Source organism: Hordeum vulgare, chromosome 1H (assembly GCF_904849725.1).
Source record: "Hordeum vulgare subsp. vulgare chromosome 1H, MorexV3_pseudomolecules_assembly, whole genome shotgun sequence".
Taxonomy (NCBI): Eukaryota; Viridiplantae; Streptophyta; class Magnoliopsida; order Poales; family Poaceae; genus Hordeum; species Hordeum vulgare.
Window position 1 is genome coordinate 252,255,769 of NC_058518.1, and position 7,512 is coordinate 252,263,280.

The window sequence follows — 7,512 nt, forward strand, 5'->3', positions numbered from 1 at the left end:
GTTGAGCTAGTAATGAATCATTTTCCATACGAAGATCATCATAAGACATCCTCAGCTTCTCAAGATCAAGCTTCCTTTGAAGAAATTCGTAGGAAAGCTTCTCATGATCAGTGAGGAGTGTATCATAACGATCCTGAAGAATATCAAATCTAGACTGAAGATTTTTCATGTCATCAGCGAGGATTTGATTAAGATTCATTTCATCATTCAACAGATCATCACTTTTGTCTAGCAGTTTTTGAAGCTTTTCCAGAGCAGTTTGTTGTTTAGTGGCAATGATGGCAAGTTTACTGTAACTGGGTTTTTTGTAATCATCATGTTCACAGTCACTTGAATCAGATGAGGAGGCATTATGTGATACCTTTGAACCTTTTGCCATGAAGCAATAGGTTGGAGCGAAGTCATGAGCATAGTCATCAGTATGGATGGTGCACTCATTTTCTTCAAGATTGAAGATTGACTTGCTGACGAAATTGGTTGCTAGTGCAAGACTAGCCTGTCCGGATTCTGAATCTTCTCCAGAGCCTTCTTCATCATCACATTCTTCTGATTCTGCCTCGGAATCCATTTCCTTGCCAATAAGTGCCCGAGCCTTTCTGAAGCTGGTCTTCTTGTGTGAGGAGGACTTTGAAGATGAGAATTTTGAAGATTTCTTCTTCTTCTTTGAGTCATCAGAACTGTCATCCTTGTATTTCTTCTTCTTTGATTCCTTTCCCCAGCGAGGACAATCAGCAATGTAATGACCTGATTTCTTGCACTTGTGACAGGTCCGTTTCTTGTAGTCCTCAGATGCAGATTCTGATTTCCTCATGTCTCTTCTTGATGATTTACCGAACTGGCCTCGTCGTGTAAATCTCTGGAATTTCCTCACAAGCATTGCAAGTTCCTGACCAAATTCTTCAGGGTCACAACTGCTGTCATCTGTGTCTTCTTCTTCAGATGAGGAAATTGCTCTTGCCTTCAGTGCACGTGGTCTGGAATAGCTTTTTCCATATAGATCTCTCTTTTCTTCTAGCTGGAATTCATGAGTATTTAGCCTTTCAAGGATATCAGCAGGATCTAGCATCTTGTAGTCTGGTCTTTCTTGGATCATCAGAACTAAAGTGTCAAATGAAGAATCCAAAGATCTCAGCAGTTTCTTCACAACTTCGTGATCAGTGATGTCTCGAGCTCCCAGTGCTTGCAGTTCATTTGATATGTCAGTGAGGCGATCAAAGGTGTCTTGGCAGCTTTCATTGTCATGTCTCTTGAAGCGATTGAAGAGATTGCGAAGAATATCAACACGAGAGTCGTGTTGGGTTGATACTCCTTCATTTACCTTGCACAGTCTCTCCCAGATCTGTGTTGCAGAGCCTAAGGCACTTACTCTTCCAAACTGGCCAGGGCTCAGATGACCACAGATGATGTTCTTCGCTTGAGAATCGAGTTGCTTGAATTTCTTCACATCAGCTGCAGTGACACTAGCAGAAATGATGGGGACACCATTTTCCACAATATACCAGAGATCATTGTCTATAGCTTGTAGATGCATTTGCATTTTGTTCTTCCAGAAGGGAAAATTCTTTCCCTCGTAGGTAGGACATGCTGCAGTCACCTTAAACATGCCTGCAGTCGACATAACTAAAACTCCAGGTGGTTAAACCAAAATCACACAGAACAAGGGAGTACCTTGCTCTGATACCAATTGAAAGTGCGTTATATCGACTAGAGGGGGGGGGTGAATAGGAGATTTTTAGAATTTCATCACTGAGGAAATTCCTTTTGAGGAAATTCCTCACTGATGACTAACTTACAGCGGAAACGGTTAAGGATCAGACGTGCAAACTTTCACAATAGCAGTATTACAGAGTGAAGAATGTGAAAACAGATTGCACAGTAAGCAGGCACGCAGAATACATATGACGATTAACTCAAGTGAAGAATTTGGGGTTGAGGAAATTCAGAGAAAGTCTTCAGCAAATTCTTCAAACAGTCACAGTGAAAGTCATCAACACATAATACAGAGAAAGTAAAGAGTTGAGGAATTAGAACCCGATTCTTGGTGAAGACTGTTGTTGATGACCCAGTTCCAACTGCTATGACAGTTGTACATCTGGTTTGGAGCGGCTTGGTATTGAAACCAAAGGACACCCAGTCCCGGGACACACAGTCCCTACCGTACTCTCCTTGAGCTAAGGACACACAGTCCTCGCCCAACACTCGTGGTTAGTCTTCAGGGCAGACTTCCAAACCCTCACAAACTCGGTCACCCGGCGATCCACAATTGACTGCTGGATTGCTCTAGACCATGACGCCTAACCGTCTGGAGGATGCACAGTCCTCAAAGGTAAAAGGCTTCAGTCCCACACAGGAACAACTTCTTCAGTGATGCTCAATCACTAGTTTTGGTTTGTGGTTTCGGTGGGTGGTGTATTTCCTCACTGATGATTTACTCTCGAAAGCTCTGAGGAATTTGGGTTGCTCTTATGACAAGTGTCAGTTTCTAACGGAGCAGCCAACCAGCTAGTGGTTGTGGGGGGTGGCTATTTATAGCCTGGGAGCATCCCGACATGATTTGACATTAATGCCCTTAAACAATATGACCATTGGAGTGGATAAGATCAGTGACTTGGTGTGGCTTATCGAAACGGTTGGGACCCTCAACTGTGAGAGTCCTCATGTCACTCATATTCCTCACTTGAGGCTTTTGGTAGGTTTTGGCTTGGGTTGAGCATCATGAGGAAATCCATTCCATAGTGTTACTTTGACCCCCTTTAACAGTACGGTGTTCCTGTTTATCAAATGCGAAGAAAGTAAAACAGAAAACGTAAATCTTCATGCTTCAATTTCTTCAAAAAGATTTTCTTCAGGAACCACCGATCTTCTCAATATCAATATCTTCATGAGGAATATCAATTTCATCGCAAATTCTTCGCGATTCATTTCTTCAGCTTCAGACCAATTTCTTCAACTGAAGACATATATTTTTAGGGGTCGATATTCTTCAAATATCTCAAACTCCTCAATGACTAATAGATCCTGTGTACACTTATAAACACATTAGATACTTAACCTATAAGTCTTCAAACCACCAAAATCACTAAGGGGCACTAGATGCACTTACAGAACTCCCACACGGGTCGTGAGTGCGCCTGAAGAGGCGTGACGCACTGCCCCAAGAACTCCTTGACAATCATCGCCCTTGTCAAGTGGGGCACCCTTTGCGAGGCGATCTGCTTCAATACATGCTCGGCTCTTAGCTCGGTGAGCGTCTCGTGGCTCCACCTTGGGCTATGCACGGGCGGGGCTTCGCCGGTCATAAACCGGGGGCAGACCGGGCACGCATCCATGAAGACCCACTGCTGCCGATAGCCGTCCACCTTCTTACCAATGTTCACGTCAATGTTCTCGCCATTGATGTCGACAAAAGAGATGCGGCCGGAGCGATGGTCGGGAGCAGTGAACCGCAAGCTGTACAAGTGGCCGAAGGGCACCACTGAGGGGCCTCACGCCCAAGATGGTTTCACAGTAAAAGGCAAAGATGGCTAGGAGGAGGATGGCCTTGGGTTGAAGGTGGAGAGCGTGATTATGGTAGTGATAAAGGATGGTAGAAGAAATCAAAGAATGGCAGGATCAACCTAGAGTAAATATTGTGATAGAATAAGAGGTAAACAGAGCCCCCCAGGCGGTTCCACTCGTATGATTGCCAGCCACCAATGGGAGCACCACACCTAAATCCTTCATCAAGGAGATGAAGGAAGGAATGAGAGCTGATGCAAGAGCAGGAGGGCCTCCGGACGGGGCCGCACACTTCGATTTCTTGCTAATCGGTGCCGTTTGTGCGATGGAGGAGCATCTTGGAAGGGGAAGGAGCCTCGCGTAAGAATGGATGTGAAGAGATAAAGCTTATAGAAGATGGGAGCGGTGAAATGGATGCAAGGGAACGAAGGGCAATGATGGCCCTGCATCGTGCATAGGCTTTATGCCGGCCAAGGCGGTCATCAAGGCCTCGTGGGAAGCAGGGCAACCCATGCCCTAAAGCGTCCACGCGTCGCACCTGTCCCATAGGCGGTTAGGGCCCGCACCATTTCTCCCCCTCCAATAGGGAAAACCATGCATGTCACGGTCCCGGGGGCTACTGTCAGGCCTTTGGGACTGGGGTAACCCAGGCTCGTCTGCCTGCGGCCCAGGACGCGATGCTTTCTTTAAGCACGACATGGGCCACAAACAAGCTTCTCGAGTAAGGCCCTTGTGAGGACCCATGTCCCATGAGGTGCACACCTAGTAGCTCACCAAGGCCTCCGCGGGGTCCCTTCGCGAGGCATCCTCCTGATACGTCTCTAGCGTACCTATAATTTTTATTGTTCCATACTGTTATATTATCATTCTTGGATGTGTAACTATCATTTCATATCAATTTTATATCATTTTTTGGGACTAACATATTGACATAGTGCCAAGTAGTAGTTGTTGTTGTTTTGCTTGTTTTTTACTTCATAGGATATCAGTATCAACAAAGCCCAAACACCATGAAACTTATTGTAGATTTTTTATGGGCCAGAAGACACTTGGGGGACCAAAGAAGCATGCCAGAGGAGGGCCGAGGAGGCCACAAAACACCAGGGCATGCCAGAGGCCCCTGGCATGGCCTGGTGGCTTGTGCCCTTCTCGGGACCCCTCTCCATCACCTCTCAGCCCTATAATACCCAAATATTGCATAAACCCTAGAGGAGTTGACAATAAACAAGTTCAACCTTCACAAGTTCCACAACCGCGAGATCCAATCTAACACCATCCTGAAGGGGTGCATTGTCTTCATGGGTGCCTCTCCGATGATGCGCGAGTAGTCCACCATAAACCTATGGGTCCATAGGCAGTAGCTAGATGGCTTCTTCTCTCTTTTTGATTCTCAATACAATGATCTCTTGGAGATCTATTTGATGTAATGACTTTTTGTGGTGTGTTTGTTGGGATCCGATGAATTGTGAGTTCATGATCAGTTTCTATTCATGAATATTATCTGAGTCTTATTTGATCTCTTATATGCATGATTATTTATAGCCTCGTATTTCTTCTTCAAATCTTTTGTTTAGTTAGGCCGACTAGATTGATTTTTCTTGCCATGGGAAGGTTCTTTGTGATGGGTTCGAACTTGTGGTGTCCTCTCCCAGTGACAGAAGGGGCACCGAGGCACAAATGTATCATTGCTATTAAGGATAATAGGATGGGGTCTATTCCTACATGAATAGATCTTGTCGACATCATGTTATCGTTTTTATTGCATTACTCCATTTGTTCATGAACTTAATACACTAGATGCATGCTGGATAGCGGTCGATGTGTGGAGTAATAGTAGTAGATGCACGCAGGAGTCGGTCTACTAATCTTGGATGTGATGCCTATATATCGATAATTGGCTTGGATATCGTCATGATTATTTTATCTTCTATCAATTTGCCAACAGTATTTTGTTTACCCGCTGTGTGCTTTACTCATGAGAGAAGCCACTAGTGAAACCTACGCCCCTCGGGTCTATCTTTTATCATATTGCTTTCCAATCTATCTTTTCTTTCGCTTTTCTTTTTGAATCTATTATTCCTAAAACCCACAAATAGCTTGCTACACTTTTTCTTTACTTATTTTATTTTGTGTCTTTACAAGATCTATTTATCCAATCTGATATAAAACAATCTTCTTTTACCGAGGAGATATTGACAACCTCTCTCACGCGTCAGGTTGCAAGTATTTGTTCTTTGTGTGTAGGTCTCGTTTACATAGTGTTTGTTGGTCCTCCTACTGGTTCGATAAACCTTGGTTTCATAGCTGAGGGAAATTATTACCGTAGCTGTGTTGCATCATCCATTCCTCTTCAGGGGAAATACCGACGTAGTCAAGCCAGTCAAGAAGAATTTCTAGCATCGTTGCCGGGGAGGATCAAGTCAAGATAGACTCATGTCAAGGTGCCAATCTCTCATGCCTTGGCGGGGAGAGATCATCAACATCTACCAGCTTCCTAATCACAAATCTAATCTCCTTGCAGTTTACATTATTTGCTATTTGCCTCTCGTTTTTGTCTCCCCCACTTCACAAATTTGCCGTTTGATTCATCCTCCTTTTCTCGTTTTACCTTTTTCTCGCTGGATCTGTTTTTGTTTGTGTGGTTACTCCTATCATCATGAGTGATTTTGGTATGGCAGAAACAAATGATGGAGGAACTCCTAAAATTCGAAGTTCTGGTAATCTGGATGCTAAAACTTTTGTTTTGGGCCAAGGGAATGTTGTAGGAAAATAAAGTATCCAATAATTCTTCAATTGTGTTGGAAAATTAACTCTTGTTGATGCTCCTATACTTAAAAGAACTAAAACTTATGCGGAAGCTATTTTAGCACATGTCCTGGAACTTGAGAATAGATTATCCGTACTCATCCTACCTTGCAAAGATTATTCTATGAGTTACGTGTTATAAAATATCGTAGAGCTAAAAAATTTGCTACACTTGTTCATATGAATGAATTTGATCACAGAGTACGAGAAGCTAGGGAGATCTTTTTTTATGGTACGAACCATGAAAAACAGATGATAGATGAGATCATCTATAATAGTAATTATGTTTTGAGGCAATTGCTTGGTAATGACCGAATCTTTGATGAGAATCTTAAAAAGGAAATCCCCGTATTAGAGATGACCCTCCAAGTTTTCAATGATGTTAATCAACAATATTCTTGGATTGTATTCGGAAATCAAAGAGGGTACGTAGATGGACAACCTGATAGTGCTAAGATTTCTATGGATAATGTGTTTCAAGCTATATTTGCAAAACCTATTGACAAAAATACATCTATCGAAAAAAAACTAAGAAGGATGAGATCACTTGAATATATATTTTATGCCTAGCTAGGGGCGTATAACGATAGCGCTTGTTGGGAGGCAACCCAATGAATAGAACTTATTTTCTTCTTTTTTCTGTTCTTGTGTGTTTACACAATTATGCTACTATTATGATTGTGTTTTTATGTTTTAGTTAGTGTTTGTGCCAAGTAAAGCCTTTAGAATTATGTTGGGTGATAGTAGATTTGATCTTGTTTAAAAACAGAAAATTTTGTGTCTAGTATATGAATTATGTGATTTTACATGAGCGTCAAAAAATTCAGAAATTTTACACAAAATTTATATAAAATTTTCCTATGTTGTCCTATTTTTCCAGAAATTTTGGAATTACAGAAGTAGCGATGGCGTACAGATTACTACAGACTATTCTGTTTTCGACAAATTCTGTTTTCATTGCGTTGTGTTCTTATTTTGATGAATCTGTGACTTGTATTGAAGGTATAAGCCATCGGAATGTTATAAGACAGTAGGTATAATGCAATAATAAAATATGAATGGGTTTTCAATAGAACTTAGAGTGGTGATTTACTTTATTATATTAACGGATCTCACAAGGTTTTATTAACTTTTGTGAGATTGAAGTTTTCAAGTTTTGGGTGGGATCACGATGGATGAAGGAATAAGGAGTTAAAAGAGCCTAAACTT